Source organism: Geotrypetes seraphini, chromosome 7 (assembly GCF_902459505.1).
Source record: "Geotrypetes seraphini chromosome 7, aGeoSer1.1, whole genome shotgun sequence".
Classification (NCBI taxonomy): domain Eukaryota; kingdom Metazoa; phylum Chordata; class Amphibia; order Gymnophiona; family Dermophiidae; genus Geotrypetes; species Geotrypetes seraphini.
In genome coordinates, this window is record NC_047090.1 from 140,175,644 (window position 1) to 140,193,246 (window position 17,603).

Consider the following 17,603-nt stretch of genomic DNA (forward strand, 5'->3'; position numbering starts at 1 on the left):
ACTTGTGCCTCCGTTGTAGTAAAAGGACCCCAATGTGATGGATTCTAGGAAGGAGTGATTTAAATTCTGTTCATGACTTGGGTTCTTGATTATTATTTATAATAATTAAGAAGCTGAAATTTTGTGGGGTAGCATTATCTATCTATCTATTTATCAGTTTTTTTTACTGTCATCCAATTCCGTATACAGGTCAGGGGCCTGTAAATAAAAAAACAACAACCCCAAACCCGATTCCAATAATAGCATGTTAGTATGAAACTACAAATTTTTTATTGACTGCTCAGAAAGCTAGGAGTGAGAAAAGCAAAACGTTCTCTGGGACGCACATCGCACAGACAGGGCACAACTTTCGGTAATGCAGGAAGTACAGCAAGAGACCTTAGGTCAGCAAACAGTGCAGATCCTAAATGGGATTCCAGTTGTATATTGGAGCGCAGGAAAGAAGGAAGCGGGGGGGGGGGAGACAGAGTCTCTCCTACGTCCTCCGTTGCAACAATACAATCTGGGAGCAGCGACAGCAGTCTTTTCCCTTCGCGGGAGGGGGGGGGAGCCGCACAGCTGGCGCATCTGCAGCTGGGAGGGAGGCGTGTCCCGCGCGCGGCGCGGCTGCGGCGGTGACAGGGGCAGGGCGTGCGCGCTCCTCCTCCTCCTCCGTCTCTTTCCCCCTTGCCGCGGCCGGGACCCGAATGGTTGCTGAGGGTCAAGCCGCGAACCCGTGCGCCCAGGGGCAAAAGGAGTCGGCAGCGGGAGGCACCTGAGCGCGCTCTGAGCCGGAGGTGAGGCGAGCTGGGCCGCGCCGGCGGAGAGGAGAAGGGCAGGCAGGGAGGGCAGGCGAGAAGCAGGCACTGATTTCACTGGCCCGCAGACAGGCCCCTGCTGGCCTCGCTTCCTCCCTCCCGCTAGGCCCTGGGCGAGGCCGAGGCCCGGCGGTACTCGAGCGCTCCCTGCCCCGGGATGCCAGGACTGTGCCGGAAGAGGGGGAGCGTATGGGCCCAGGGCAGCCTCGGGAGGGAGGCCTGGGAGGGGGGATCCGACGCGCACGCTACACCGGGCGCAGACCTCCAGTTCTGCTCATTAAGGTGCCACGGGAGTTTAAAGAGTTTGGTTTCTATTTTGGGGTGTCCGAGAAACACTTGTAACAGGTAGGCAGTGTAATTTAGCGTGTTTTATGGGATCTATTCGCTCCTTCCACCCAATATTTCTAGTGAGCAGTACTGTTTGGAAGCAACTCGTAGACTACAGTGTCAGGGAGCAACGTTCCTTTTTATTTTTTTGTTTTATTAATATTTGCTAGATTATGCTGCAAAAGTTTACTGAAACACGTAAGACTGATTCTGAAGTGAGGCTTTGCATGGGAGGGCAGTGTGTTCTATGCGTAAAAAAAATTTAGAGCATGTGTGATTTTTATATTGTCAGTATTAACATGTTCATCGGGATTGAACGCATATCCTTAGTGGATCCTTATCACAATGTTGATTAAGTCTGATACCATAATGTTATGTGAAATCACAATTAGCAAAACTGGTAAGAGACTGCATGTTTAAGCTGCTTAAGGATAATGGATGTAGTGAGAAAAATTAGGTATCTGAGGCTAGCCATTTTGACATTAGATCTTATAAAGGCTGAAACCACCCCCCTAGTTGTTTAAATTTCTTTAGTATTTAGAACAGTCAAACCTGCAATAATTAGGTATCCTACTTCATACTAGGGACTGGTGCTTTAGTCAGCATCCTGGGAAAATCAGTGGTTTGTGGCCCTCATCTCATTATCTAGTCACAGCACATATACAATATGAAATGAGGACCATGAACTGCTGATTTTCCCAGGATGCTGACTACAGCACCTGTCTCTATAATAAAGTAGGATAACTAATTATATATATATAGAGTAAAATTCCTTTTTGCACATATTAAAATATCTAGAATATAATTTTGTTTGCTGAACATCATCAAATAGAAAAAGATAAAAGCAAATGAGTAATGACACACTACTTTATAAAAAGAAAAAAAAAAGAGACTGGTCTCCACACCTAATACAAGACACAAAAAATTGTTGATAAACCCAGGAGAGGCAAAATAAGATTCTAGAGTCCATCGAAGTTGTCAAAATGTATTGTAAGGTAAATCACAATAACCTGACAAAAACCATGTTTTAACATATCATGTCTGCATTAGGGGTCTGTATGTATATCAGATACATTTCGATATTAAAAGGAGAGACTGCATAAAATCAGGTATCAGTGGCTTGACTTCTGGCTTGTGTTGGGATTTAAGTGCTTTTACATAAATGATGACAGCCATAAATGGTGACAGCCCAGCCTACTTGAACAACCGCCTAATCCAAACTACCACAACCAGACACAGGAGAACCCAGACACCATTCACATACCCTCCAATCAGAGACATCAAACGGAAAAAACTGTACGATGGCCTTCTAGCCACACAGGCAGCAAAACTTGACCACCAACTCTCCAATCTACTAATCATGACCTCAGATTACAAAACTTTCAGAAAAGAAATAAAAACCCTGCTATTCAAGAAATCGATGAAGACTAACTACATCGTATGAAACATTACAATCCTTTGAAGCAACTCGCTCTGCTATGTAACACTTCTGGACATGTCCAGAAATCCTCTTCTGTAATTCACCTTGAACTGCAAGGTAATGGCGGAATAAAAATTTGGGTTGCTCCCTGATTCTTCAAGCTTTGTAAACTGTACTCTTTCATCCTGCGTCATTTGGAATAAATTCTTCATTGACACAAGGTAGCTCTTGGGGAAATAGTGGCCTATTTACTAAAATACATTAAAGTAGTTTGTTAATGAGCATTCACTACCAGTGTAAAATAGATCTCATCTATATTCATAGTGGATATGCTGAAAACTTAACTGGTTGAGTGGTCCCTAAGATGGGTTTAATAAGCTCTTAGTACTATATTAAAACCATAGAAAATAGTTTGTGTGAAAATCTGGTAATGTACTTTTAATGCAAACATTTTTAGTTTTGTTTTAATGGTGGCAGGAACATCAAACTTTGCATTAACTGTTCTATATACTAGGACTAGGGGGCATGCGATGAAGCTACTAAGTAGTAGATTTAAAACAAACTGTAGAAAATATTTCTTCACTTAACGTGTAATTAAACTCTGGAATTAATTGCTGGAGAATGTGAAGAAAGCAGTTAGCTTAGCAGGTTTTAAAAAAGGTTTGAATAATTTCCTAAAACAAAAGTCCATAAGCCATTATTGAGATAGCTAGGGAAATCCACTGCTTATTCGTAGGATAAACAGCATAAAATATGTTTTGCTGCTTGTATTTCTTGGCTTCTTGCCAGGTACTTGTGAACTGGGTTGGCCACTGTTGGAAACAGGATATTGGGCTCAATGGACATTCAGTCTGTCCCAGTATGGCAATTCTTACATTCTTAGGTGAGGTGGTTAAAATAACTTATCATTTTAATCATCTCATTTTGAATTTGAGCGCACATATGTTATTTGTAGTAATAATAATAAAAAATTACTATACATTTGTACAAGCAGGCCTATGTTAACAGTGATCCAATGTGTGTTAGCACATTTTAGTAACCTTAGTGTTGGTGTTAAAGCATATGTGACAACAGATGCAGAGTACATTCAACCAGCATTTTAATTTTATTCTGAATAGATATTAATTATATTCTTCCCCCCCCCCTTTACTAAGCTGCGGTACAGCTTTTTAATGCGGCCCAGAGCGCTAAATCCTCTGATACTCATAGAATTCCTATGAGCGTCAGAGCATTTAGCACTCCAGGCTGCAGTAGAAACCTCTACCATGGCTTCGTAAAAGAGGGCCTGTATTATTTGCAGTCCTTGAACTAAAATTCATATCTGTGTTCTGACTGTCTGTCCTAAATTGTGCCCTCTAATTCCTAATATCTCCCTTCTGTTATCTTTGCTTTGTCTGGCTAGAATGGATAAGAAGCCAAAGTTTTTGACATGTTTGGTCTATGACAGTGAAAGCACACATTTTTTTATTTCTTACAGCTGTCAGTACTGAGGCAGTTCATTTTTTGAACTTGCTTTTATTATAGCATTTATGTTTAAATACTGCTTTTAGGAGGCAATTATAAGCATACAGGTTGCGGGATTCAGGGCAACAGAAGAAGTGATCAAATAGTCCTTTAGGCAGATAAATCCATGTGAAAATATGTACTGGGAAGGGCTCAACTTGCTCCAGCCTGCTGTATGGTAGTGTGGTTTAGTTAATGATAGAACTACTTTCCTCCACCTTAGTATTGCTGCTTAAGGGCAGACTGTTGTAAACCTGTAAAGTCCATTTATAGTCATTAATGTACAGGAAAATTGTTAAACTCTGCCTAAGGTTTGAAAGTTTCAAACCATTATATTTATTTATTCAACTCTTTTAGCCCGTCCTCCCAAAGGAGGTCAGAACGGGTTACAAATCAGGTACTCAAGCATTTTACCTATCTGTCCCGCTGGGCTCACCTGGGACAGTTGAGGATTAGTCACTTGCCCAGGTTCACAAGGAGCAGAACAGAGTTTGAATCCACATCCTCGGTGTTGAGACTGTAGCTCCAACCACTACGTGTCACACTGACCACAGATATATATTTTTTGAACTGATATTTTCCTAGGAATTTTATATATGTTAGAGTGGTTGGGGGTTAGTGGGGTATGGGAGAATGTAACCTGCATTTAAAGGGAAACAAATGTTGTGAGAACTATTCTATACTTGCAGTTAGGATGATTACCTTATAGCTGTAGACAGTTCAGATATCTATACAAAATCTGTGTATCAGAGTCCTAGCTGGAGCTCTGCTGTCCTTTGACTTCTCTGCTCTAGTACCGAATATGCATTTATCTGAATTTATGCACAATGTTATTTTCTGGCAGCACTTAAAATGTTCTTGAATTCTTAACTGCTAAATTTTGGTAGTTGTATAATTCCCAGAGAAAATGTGATTTTCTTTCAAGTTTTTGATGCTATTATAAGAGTAATTTGATGATATATCTAATATGTGTGTTATGGGATCACATAGACCAGGTGTGTCAAACTCAGACCTGTTGGGCACCATCCTGCCAGCGAACTTTGGGGGCAGGTAGGGGGTCTTTTGACAGGAAGGGTTGAGTACCCTCCTGCCGCGATCGTCAAGGTTGAGCACCTTCCAGGCGGCAATCGTCGGAGGTGGGTGGGGTCTTTCGGCAGGAGGGATTGGGCATTCCTCCTTCCTCGTTCGTTTAAGGGGTGGAGGGGAGGGGAGACTGGTGGCCTTAGCTGTGGCTGCTATACTAATCGCAGCAAAGAGATCCCTTGTCACGATTAAGTAAAGCGGCTGCGTCTACTTACAATGTAGGCCAACATTTTGCTGGCCTACATTGTAAGTGTCTCTCACTCCACTAGGGAGACTTATAGGACTGCCTAGGTTTGCCTAAGGCTACTGCCTAGCCTTAGGCGAGCTTAGGCAGGCTTGCATGACCTCCCTAGGCTCCTGGAGGTGCCTTCAATATAGGCGGCCTGCCTGGGGAGCATTTTTTTTATTTAGAAAACTTGCCTCATGATTGGCTGATTAGACAGTTGTAGGACGCCTACAACTGCCTACAATTGGGATGCAATTTACAGAATCTGGGCCTTAGTGTATGCTAATATTTAGTGCGTGCTAAATCTGTTAGCGTACCTTAATAAAAGGACCCCTAAATATCTTAATAAAAAATTTGGCCTGCGATTTAGCCTATGTTTTAGATTTCAGCCCCTTATGTGATTGAGTTTGAGACCCCTAACATAGACCCTTTCTTCAGAAATGACCACAAAGTACCTACATGCTTGCCAGAGATTTTGGCTATACCATGTCCTAGTTGTGTCCTAGATACAAGTTCCACATTAGGAGCTGCTACAAAAGAAAAGGATTTACTGTAGGTGTCATTGTTGATGATGATGTTGAAAAGCTCTGTTTAGTGTGTATCAGTGGCTAAGAAAGCAAATCAAATGGAATGGAGAACAAAATAGACTATTATACTGCCTTTCTATTGCTCCATGATGTGAACCCACCTTGAATTTTCTGTGCGATTTTGGACACTGCATCTCAAAGAATTAGAAAAGGCAGAGAGAAGAGCAACGAAAATAAGGGGGATGGGACTTCCCTCTGAGGAAAGGCTAAAGAGGCTAGGGTTCATCAGATTGGTGAAGAAACGGCTGATAGGGAGATATGATAGAGGTCTCTCAAATACCGAGAAGAGTGGAATGGGTAGATGTATTTTTGGAAAGAATAAAGAAGCAAGGACTAGGGGTCATGCAATGAAACAGAGAAAATATTTATTCACTCGTATAATTAAACGTTGGAACTCGTTGCCAGAGAATGTGATGTAAGTAGCTAGCTTAGGAGGGTCTGAAAAAGGTTTGGCTGTTTCCTAAAAGAAAAGTTCATGGTCCATTATTAAGATGAACATGGGGAAAATCCACTAAAATGTTTATACCTCCTCAGATAAGCAGCATAAAATCACTTTACTCTTTTTGGGGGGATCTTGCCAGATACTTTTGACCTGGATTGGTCACTGTTGGAGCAAGTGAACCTTCAGTCTGTCCCAATATGGTGATGCCTTTGTCTTTAATTGTCTTTAATTCCTCTCATGTAAGTGTATTTTTATAGATGTGTTAATATTTCTATCAAATACTAATTTTAGAAAGAATATTATTTATAAAGTAAGCAGATGTAGAAAGGTATGCTTACTGATGTTAGATCACTGTTGGGTAGAAGTTCTTTTTTTTAATAAAAATGTAGTTTTTCAAGAGAGGCAATTTAGTTCTGAGGAATGATTTTAATACAGCAGCAAAAAAATTAAATCCCTTGACTTGTGTGTGTGCTTTCATAAGGGTGACAACGCCCTTGGAAGGCTTATTGCATGCAATATATAGCAGTTAGATTCCATCTATGAATTCTGCTTCCTGTTGTGATTGCATATATTAGGTACCATTGTTCAAAGGTCAACAAGAAAATGAAATGTTATCATAACTGTTACAAAGTTAGTGGGATGCATTTAGTGAAAGTTAATTTATGTGGCTAACAGGAGAATGAAGGAGAGGAGAAATGTGTTGTTTTTTTTAATTGCTTTGAAGAACAGTCAAAAAATTAGATCTTATTCTTTATTCCTTGTTTAACATATTTCTTTGATCAGAGAAAAGGTATAGAACAATTATAGTGGTGTGCATTGTAATAAAATAATTGCAGATAAAATAAATTCTGTTACATATATACAAGGGTCTGTATATTAGGTGATCAATCCATACTTGTGAACCACTTGCAGAAGGGTGTCAATCACATCTTTCAGCTCTTCCTCCTTCATCAGTTTTTCCTTGTGCAAGTGAACCAAGAAGAGGTGTTCTGATCTGCTCTGTTCAGTTTTTATGGCTTTCTGGTCTTTTTACTCTGTTTTCGGGAAGCTTTGGTGCTAGAGGACCCCTTATTTGAGGCTACTTTGCCTGGGAGAGAATGCAGGGTGGACTGCAGCTTGCAGGACAACCCCCAGGTATACCCGATGAGCCAGTCTGCTTTGTGTTAACTTCGAGGCTTGGGGTTCATTTCCCTGGGAGCCTTATCGCCTATTGATTTATTAGATGCTTGAGTGCAGTTTGTAGGGCCCCTATATGAATCTGGGTTTCAGAAAGCTGGCTGCATTTTATTCTCCCCTGTTGGCACTGCAAGAATTTGTGGGGGTTGAGACTTCAGTCTATTCCAGTTGACTGGCAGCCTGAACATTTCCAGGTCTGGACTGTTCCACAAGGATTCAAGGCAGAAAGTTTTCTCCACTTCAGCCAGATTGTAACAAAGCTGACACAGGCAGATACCAACAGCAGCAGCACTGTGGAGTACAGCCCATTATTCCCTATAGGAAAAAATTTTAGAGCGGGGGGTTTGAAAAAGTTGAATTTAATGGTTTCTGCGGCCAGAGATAGGTTCCCCCACCTCCTAAGTTTTTCTAACTTTCAGGGGAGCCCCCCTGTGAGCCGTTTTTGATGCAATTTTCCTGGGAGTGGCCATCTTGGATTTTAAACAGTCTTCTATTTTTTCTAAGAACCATAAGAACCTAAGCTTTACTGGGTCATAGAAACATATGACGGTGGCCAATCCAGGTCACTAATACCTGGAAAAAACCCAAATAGTAGCAATATTTCATGCTACCGATCTAGGGCAAGCAGTGGCTTCCCCCATGTGTGTCTCAATAACAGACTATAGACTTTTCCTCCGGAAATTGTTCAAACCTTTCTTAAACCCAGCTACGTTAACCTCTCTTATCACAACCTCTGGCAATGCGTTCCAGAGCTTAACTATTCTCTGAATGAAAAAATATTTTCTTCCATTGGTTTTAAAAGTATTTTCCTGTAACTTTGAGTGTCTGCTAGTCTTCTAAAGTCTATCTGCCTCAAAACCCCTCGATTTGATTCAGAATTGACTGACTTTCAGACAGTTAGTTTAGAACAGTATTTCTCAACCTTTTCAAGCCAAGTATCCCCTAAGCCTAACAAATACCAACCAAGTACCCCCGCCCAAACTCTGCCCCTGACTCCACCCCCATAATAATAGTACTAATTGTAATGCAATTTCTAACATCCATTTTTCATAGACACATAATATAATCATTAATACATAATGGTAACCACAAAATAATAAAAACACAAAGCACACTGTACACCGAGAAAATGTTAATTATCATTTATATTCAGGCTTTTTTTCGAAGAGGTCAAGGCAGATGACTTTAAAATATGCAATCAGTAACAACTATAGAAAAATAAAACAAAATATAGACAACAGATATAAATTCTCAAAACTGACACATTTTGATCACTAAATTGAAAATAAAATAATTTTTCCTACCTTTGTTGTCTGGTGATTTCATGAGTCCCTGGTTGCATTTCCTTCTGACTGTGCATCCAGTATTTTTATTTCTCTCTCTCTCAACCCCCTTCAGACCTCATTCCATTCCCCAACCAACATGTCTCTGTCCCTCCATGAGTCCAACATTTCTTCCTTTCTCATCCCCAGATCATGTGCAGCATGCCCATTTCTCTTTCTATCACCCCTCTCCAACACCCTGCCACATCTCTCCCTCTCTCTCTATGCCCAATTTTCCTCTTCCTTGCCCCATGTGCACCATCTCTTTCCCTCTCACTCACACACTCAGGCCCAACAATTGTCCCTTTCTATTCCCTCCCTCCCTATTACGTCACAAGATAGTGCCCCCTTCCTTCCTTCCTCCCTCCCTTCCTTGTGTCCCACGTTCATAACATAACATAAAACTCACTTGTATACCGCAAATACAGTGTTCCCCTGGTTGTTTGTGGTTGGCGGTTCACGGTCCCGGTCATTCGCGGTATTTTTCGACCGCGAACCGCTGACCAGGAGAGGACAGCTGGAGAGAGCAGCTGGAGCGCCGGCGAGTGAACGAAATCACCACGAACCTCCGACCAGGCGTGGACAGCTGGAGAGGCAGGAGACAGCAGCAGGAGCACCGGCGAATGAAGGAAATCACTCGCTGTATGCTCCAACTGCCTCTTCCTGCACTAAAGTCGGGCCTTACCAATCAGGAGCTGCTTTGACATGCAGCTCTTGATTGGTAAGGCCCGACTTAGTGCAGGAAGAGGCGGTCGGAGCATACAGCGAGTGATTTCCTTCATTCGCCGGTGCTCCTGCTGCTGTCTCCTGCCTCTCCAGCTGTCCACGCCTGGTCGGAGGTTCGTGGTCGGAAAATACCCCGAATGACCGGGACCATGAACCGCCGACTGCGAACGACCGGGGGAACACTGTATTTGCAGTATACAGGTATCGAATATCGGGGAGGTACTGTACCATTAAGTTCTATACGGTTCACAAAGACTAGTAATACAAATGAATAAACATCCAATATTACTTCTGAAATATTCCCTAAAAAGATACGTTTTTAAGGCACGTCAAAATTGTTGATACGAATTTGGGAATATGAATATATGAGTTAAATCCCTAGTCCATAAGGCTGTCTGAAAAGAGAGCAATCATTCCTGAAATTTCTTATATTTACATCCTTTTACAGAAGGGAATGAAAATAGTGAGTGATATTTTCTAGAATGTTTAGAGTTTGTAATGATAAAAGATTCTATAAGATACTCAGGAATTAAGCCTGTTAGTGCCTTAAAACAAATACAGCCGAGCTTAAATTTAATCTGATTACTGCATTCTATGAAGATTTTTCTGTGTACCAGCAAGATGAACAATGTTACCATAGTCCAACTGACTAAGGACAAGTGATTGAACCAACAGTCGAAAGGGATAATATCAAAGTATGATCTAATAGTTCTTAGTTTCCATAAAGTATAGAAACCCTTTTGAACCAAAGAGTAGACCTGATTTTTCATAATAAGTGTACGATCTAAGATTACACCAAGTATCTTTATGGTTGACTGGATACTATAGATCAGGGGTAGGCAACTCTGGTCCTCGAGAGCCGTATTCCAGTCGGGTTTTCACGATTTCCCCAATGAATATGCATTGAAAGTAGTGCATGCAAATAGATTTCATGCATATTCATTAGGGAAATCCAGAAAACCTGACTGGAATACGGCTCTCGAGGACCAGAGTTCCCTACTCCTGCTATAGATTGTAACATTTAAAACAATAAATGTAACATCTTCATTTAAATTTGGTGATGCAAAGAAAAATTTCATTTTTTCTGTGTCCCGAGTTTGTGCCCCCTCCCTGCCTTCCAACCTTTGTCCCACCTCCTTCCTCCCTCCCCTGAAGTTGACCCATGCCGAAGCCTTCCTGCCCCTCGCTGAAGCTGCCGCCGATTCTTCCCTGCCACCTGACACGCTCCATCCACCTCCCCTCCCAGTCCACCACCGCCACACGACATGCTCCATCCAATCATCCTTCGCCGCCACAACTCCGGGCAAGGAAGGGCCAGGCACATGCAGCGATTGCATGCCACTGGCCCAATCACTTCTTGGCTGGCCCAGAACGCTGCTTGGCTTGACTGGAACCTTCTGTCCGACGTCAGAATTGAGGTGGGGGGGGATGGAGGGGAGGCTTGTGGCCCTTTCTTGCCTGGAGTTGCTGCGGCAGTGGGGGATGATTGGATGGAGCATGTCAGGCGATGGCAGTGGACCCAGGGGTGTGTGTGTGTGTGTATATAGTGTATCGGATGGCAGGGGTGAATTGGTGGTGACTTCGGCGGGGGGCAGGCAGGGAGAGATCCTGGGCGGTGGCCAGCCTGCATACCTAGTGTGACCATATGGCTCCAGAAAAAAGGGGACGGATTGAGACATCCGGGTTTTACTTCCATTGAAAGCAATGGAAGTAAGGAGAACAGATTGAGACATCTCGGTTGCTTTCAATCGAAGTAAAACCCGGATGTCTCAATCCGTCCCCTTTTTTCTGGAGCCATATGGTCACACTAATACCTCCAACAGGCGGCCCGTGTACCCCCTGGAGTATGTGTACTGCAGGTTGAGAAACACTGATTTAGAAAACCTTTATTAGCTTGATAGGCAGCATGACTGCTGCTGCCTTAAGCAGAGCTGCTGCAGTCTTGTTGTTATTTGTGTTTCAGAAAATAGTCCTCTAATGAAAGAGTTAATGAATCCAGATCTCCTGTCTGCTATAATACTTAAAATAACACCACCGTGACCAAAATTCTTAGGCTCATTTTTAACTTGCATGGCAATCGAGAAAATATTTGTTTCTTAAACTGCTCTTGCATGGCTAACTTGAGAGGCATCTCAGTTTCTATATTTAGGTTCTTTTTGCAATTTTGTTTTCTATGTTATTACCATTACTTGTTTGACTGTTGATTTGCAACGTAGCTCATAAAGGGAAAGAGTGGGTAGTTAACAATTACACAGGCCAACAAAATAAAACCTATTTCTTGGTGCTTTGGTTTTTTTGTGTTTTTTTTAACCTGTTCCTGATGTTATTTGGGGCACAGATTCAGAAAATTGCATTGGATAGACCACATCAGCTCTAGTTTCTTAGATATGGTTGAATTTATGCCTTTGGGATAGTAGAGCCAAACATGAACACTAGGCAAAAAAAGATTGGCCTCTGAGAGAATATATGGTGGTTGGAGGACAAAATGTAATCAATGAACCTTTGGTAGCACGAGAGAGAATCATACTGCCATCACTAAATATAAAGCTAGGCCTGATGAAACAATTTGTAAAGGCTTTGAATAAAGATGGTTCGTTTATTGGTTGGAAAAGCTATCTGTCTGACTTCTACTTCTGTTTGATTTGGTCCAGTCCCTGCGTTAGGTGTTCCCTTTGCCTTTTTGGCTTTCTTAACCTTGGCTGAAGAACAACATTTATAGTAAATTCTGTATTTTCTTAGCCGTTCTTTTTGCTCTTGAAGGAGAATTCTGGTTGGACTTCTTTCCTGAGGACCATCTGGATATGACTACAGGACTTTAAAAACAGGACTTTACAAAACACAGGCCAAGCTTGTCTTTTGTAAAGTCCTGTTTTTAAAGTCCTGTACTCATATCCCGAGGGTCCTCAGGAAAGGGGTCCAACTGGAATTCTCCTTCACCCTCTCAAGCATTTTTCTGAACCCTCGTCATTTGTGGAGAGGATGTGTTTTTTAAATGTATTGGACATTGTTACTTTGGATCCTACTTTTTCTGTAGTAGGAGGATGGTTAGTTGGTTGAGCTGCTGAGGGTAACACGTCTGTCTTGTGCACAGTTATGGATTTCCTTATAGGATTGCTGTATTTTTTAACTGGCTTCTCATTCTGGAAGTAGCCTGTCTTCCCTACTTCGGGTACATCATCCCAGAAACTAAGATCGTTTCTTCTTTTCCCCAGCTTTCTAATTAACTCTGTGAAGACTGTAAATGAAGGGAACTTCCCTTCATTGTCCTCTTTATATTGCATGCCTATACATGAACATTTTTCTATGATAAAAAAAAATATTCAATACAAGCTGAATATATGCAAAAACAATATACCACACAAAATATATTCAGAAGACCCCCACTATATCTGAGGTAAATCCAGACAGTTTCCCATTTCCTTAAACGGAGAAAAGACCTCAGTTCTTTCCAAATATTATCACTTGGAAAAACACTATGTTAGCTATATACCGTAATACAGCTACATAGGAAAAAACATCCTTGGTCTACAAAAACTCTGTATGAAAACCAGTTATGAAAAACTAATATATTCTTTATAGTATTTTCTTAAATAGTGTGCTCATTTAAAAATCAATCACAGTTCATAGGAAAACTTATCTTCAAAAAAATGCTCTATCCTCAGGAAGTGGTTTGAATCTTAGCAGTCCAAGTGATAATAATCTTTGGAAAGAACTGAGGTCTTTTCTCCGTTTAAGGAAATGGGAAACTGTCTGGATTTACCTCAGATATAGTGGGGGTCTTCTGAATATATTTTGTGTGGTATATCATTTTTCTATGATGTCATATGGCAGCTTTGCTGTAAACCTTTATATGCCACCCGATGTGTCTAAGGGCTAGATTCACTAAGCAAACCGATTGTGTACTGATCGGTTTACGACCCCCTTTTGCAACCTGATTTTACTCCGGCCCGATTCACTTACCTCTCTGCTGACCATCCTCCGATTAGCACATGCAAATGAGGGGAACGGCATGCAAAGTAGGCAGGAATGTGATTCACTAACCAAAACCCTGCAGCACCGACTGGGCTGGCCGATCACAAACAAGAGACTGCTGAGGACCAGTAGCTCAAGCCCTTTCCGACTGCCCTGCCTTCTGCCACCCTGCTCTCTTCCCTGCTTCTCTGCTATAAGCCCCGATCTCCTGCCTGCCGTGAATGAATCTCCTGCTCTCTCCTGCCTGCCCCAAATCTCCTGCTCTCTCCTGCCTGCCCCAACTCGTCCTGAATCTTCCTTCCTGCCGCCCCAACTCGCCCCGAATATCTCCTGTCCTTCCTGCAGTGCAAGCCCGTGGTTTTAACCCGCGGGTTTAAAGCGGGTTAAAACCACGAGCTTGCAAAAAAGTTTTAAAACCAGTTTAAAAAAAAAAAAAGAAAGGACGCTGCTCTTAAACATGCGCAGACCATCTTGTTTGAGCCACACTTGCTCCATCTGCCTCTCCCTCATTTCTTGCAGGCCTCAAGTGTCATCATGCTAAAATGCATCTTTCAATCTCTTTACCTTCTCAGATAATTCAGGTTCCAGCCATCTTATAATATGAAATATGGATGTTAATTTGGGAATTCACTAGCTACTTATAAATCAGCTCTGTATAATATTCAAGAACATACTTGGTATTAAGAAAGAACTAGATTCTTGTTTTACAGAGCAACTTTTATTTGTAGTATTATGCAGGCAATGCAAGATTTTGGCTCTCAAATTTAGTGATCTTTACACAAGGTGAATGTGCCATAAGGTAACATATTGTTAGTGAAGCAGAATGATTAATTTAGCTGGATTAAAAGTAACTCACTCTGATAAAGACTCAAATGTATTCTTATCGTTGCTTCTGGTTAGAAGAGTAAAGGAGATCTGGCGTCTGTAGAGGGTGCCTTGAAGAGAGGATGTTCTCGCTGGAAGAAAAATTTATTTTCAAAATGATTGGGAGTGGAACATAGAGTCTTGGTTGCAGATGAGAAGTCCAGTGGCGATCCAAAGAGAAAGATCTTTGACTCTTCCCCTTTTATGGACTATAGGAGCTGGGGTCAGGTGGTATGTAGCAGTCCAATCGTGATTCAGGAACAGTTCAAAATTAGTTTCTGTTCTGGTCTTGGTGATGTCATTTGATTTGGCTAGTCACATGCTTCCTAGCTGGGCAGAGCCCTGATTAGATTTCAAGAGGGTCAGTGGGCTAGATCAGGGGTGTCAAAGTCCTTCCTCGAGGGCCGTAATCCAGTTGGGTTTTCAGGATTTTCCCAATGAATCTGCATAAGATCTATTTACATGTAGTGCTTTCATTGTATGCTAATAGATCTCATGCAGATTCATTGGGGAAATCCGACTGGATTGTGACCCTTGAGGAGGGACTTTGACACCCCTGGGCTAGATTCACAAAGCAAACCGATCATGTACCGATCAGTTTGCGACCCCTTTTTCAACCAGATTTCCCTCTTGCACTATTCACTAACCTCTCCTCTGATCCGCTTCAAATCCGTGCATGCAAATGAGGAGACATGCATGCAAAGTGGACAGGGACGTGATTTATCAACCAAAATTTTAAAACCGATTGGGCTGGCCGATCAACCCAAGAAGCGACTGCTGGGGACCAGTCAAAAATGTCTTTCCGACTCTCCAGCTCCATAGAAGCCCTGCTCTCTGCCCCGATCTGTCTCTTGCCTGCTCTCCCCGAATGCAGTCTTGCTCTGCCCCAATCTACATAAACTTCTGCTGCTGCTTTTGGCTTCTCCAACAGGGCTGGAGTAGTTTCTCCATGTTTCACTGGCAGCCCCCAAGCATACTGAGTACCAGAAAAAAAAATTCTCCCTATTCAGCACTGCCCTGATCTGTCTCCTGCCTGCTCGCCCTGAATGCCGCCCTGCTCTGCCCCGCACTGCGAGTCTGTGGTTTTAACCCGCGGGTTTAAAGCGGGTTAAATCCACAGGCTTGCTGGGCTACAAAAGTTAAAAAAAAATAAAAAAAACTTGAGGCTCACAGGGGTCTTTACGCATGTGCGGGATCGCACAGTAGCGATCCGTGTAGGCCAGATGAGGGCGTTTCTCCGAGTGCCCTCATTTGAATGTTTTCCAATTGTGAATTCATCGGGCAAGATAGGATCGGCCACGGATAGCCCAGGAAAAACGGGTTAGTGAATCTAGCCCAATGTTTGGAAATGTCCAGTGGCTTTTGTCTCATTCCAACCTCCGATTGCTAGGTATTGTTCATGGAGACTAGGGTTGTTAACACTTATACAACTTTTATTGTTGTGCATATCTTAGAGACTGAAGGTCTGTTGGTAGCGACTGATGTTCTTTTGTTGTGCATATCTTGGAGAATAGAATTTGTTAATACTGCTCCACCATGCTGCCATCCTTTTGTCAGATGGTTAGAGTCTTTCAGAGATCAGTTTAAGAAATATGATTAATAAAATAAATTCAGGTATCCAGCCATACTTTTATAATGCTTAGATTCTTTAAAAGTTCAGCCCAAGAAATATGTTTTATAATTCTTATATCCAGAGTTCAAGCCATACTTTTCTACTTCTTAGATCCAACAAAATTAATCATATCATATGTTGCGTTATTATCATCAGGTTCATCTCATGCCTTGGTATGGGCTTCATGACAGCTATGGTATCTTTGAAGTCAGCTTTCTACCCTTGGTATCTTTCTGGGCGGTCATTAAACTGGGTGAACACCATGTTCACCAACTTTTTGCATGCCATATATGTAGCTAGATCTTCTCTCTCTAGCGTGCTGGCAGTAGGTATCTGTGGCTGACTACTCTCTGCTGTCTGCCTGGAATCAAATTCTGACCCTAGTATGGTTACAAATTGTAGGTCAATTTCTAGTTTACTTTTTCATTCAAAAATGACTGAAAATGTAGTAGCTGCACAATTTTCTGATTCTTTTCACTGTACTAATACACTCCACTGTACTAATACACTGCCAAATAGCTTTCTGTCCACATCATTCAACTGAACATGCTTTCTTGGATTTCACAAACTATGTAAGATCCATCTTGGACAGTAACTGGGTTGTTATTTTTTCACTGGATATGTTTGCTGCTTTTGACGTGGTGGACCATAGCATTTTAATGGATCACTTGAAAGAATTAGATATTAGATGAAGCTCTTCAATGGTTTAAGATTATCTCACTTATTGTTCCTACTCTGTACTCTTTTCTGGTTCTTTTTCAAGTCCAAAACCTCTTCACTCGGTGTTCCTCAGGGGTCATTTCTGGGACCTTTACTTTTCAGTATCTTCCATGCTCCAGTTAGACTATTGCTTCAGTCTCTTGGGTTTTATTATTAATTTTTTAATTATGCTGATGATATCCAACTTCTTCATCCTTTAAGTTCTCATCTTCCTACTGACTACTCTATTTCTGAAAAATTGGATCAGGTGACTGACTGACTGACATTGAACAGGTTAAAAATTAACTCGCTAAAAACAGGAAAATGTTTGCCCAACCTTCCATGTTTCGCTATAAAAGGCATTATTACCCTGTTGTACTCTACATCTATTAAAATTCTCTGAGTAATACTGGACAGTTCTTTATCATTTCACTCTCATATCTCCAGAACTCTTTCTTCATTTCTTATACTTTGTCAGTTAAACTCTATTCATTCACTCTTAAATTGAAAGACTCTTTTGCACTCTCTAGTTTTTTTCAAAGCTTGATTACTGTAATTCTATCCTAATTTGTCTTCTCAATTTTGGCTTCACCGACTTCAACTTGTGTAAAATACTTCACCTTTTAATTATATCATTGTTTCAAATTTGATCACATTACTCCATTACTTAAGTCTGAGCACATACTTCCAATTGCTTATAGAATTCATTTTAAGTATAAAATTCTTTCTTTTCATACTCTGTTTTCCTTCTTTTTTAAATTAGTTTCTTGGTTCCTTATTCTCTTCAAAGGAATCTTCACTCTTCTCAACAAAATCTTTAGGCTGTTTCTTCTTTCAGCACATTTTC

General features: G+C 41.5%; 1 protein-coding gene across 2 annotated transcripts in view; it reads left to right on the top strand.

Moving 5' to 3' along the window:
• Positions 1-614: 614 nt before the first annotated feature.
• Positions 615-17,603, top strand: part of KTN1 (kinectin 1) — a 270,856-nt gene continuing 253,867 nt past the window's right edge. The window contains exon 1 of one of the 2 annotated variants that reach the window (XM_033950824.1): positions 615-776. The gene's annotated coding sequence lies outside the window, so the exon portion shown is untranslated. The remainder of the gene's footprint in view (positions 777-17,603) is intronic. The other variant, XM_033950825.1, reaches the window with a different exon arrangement.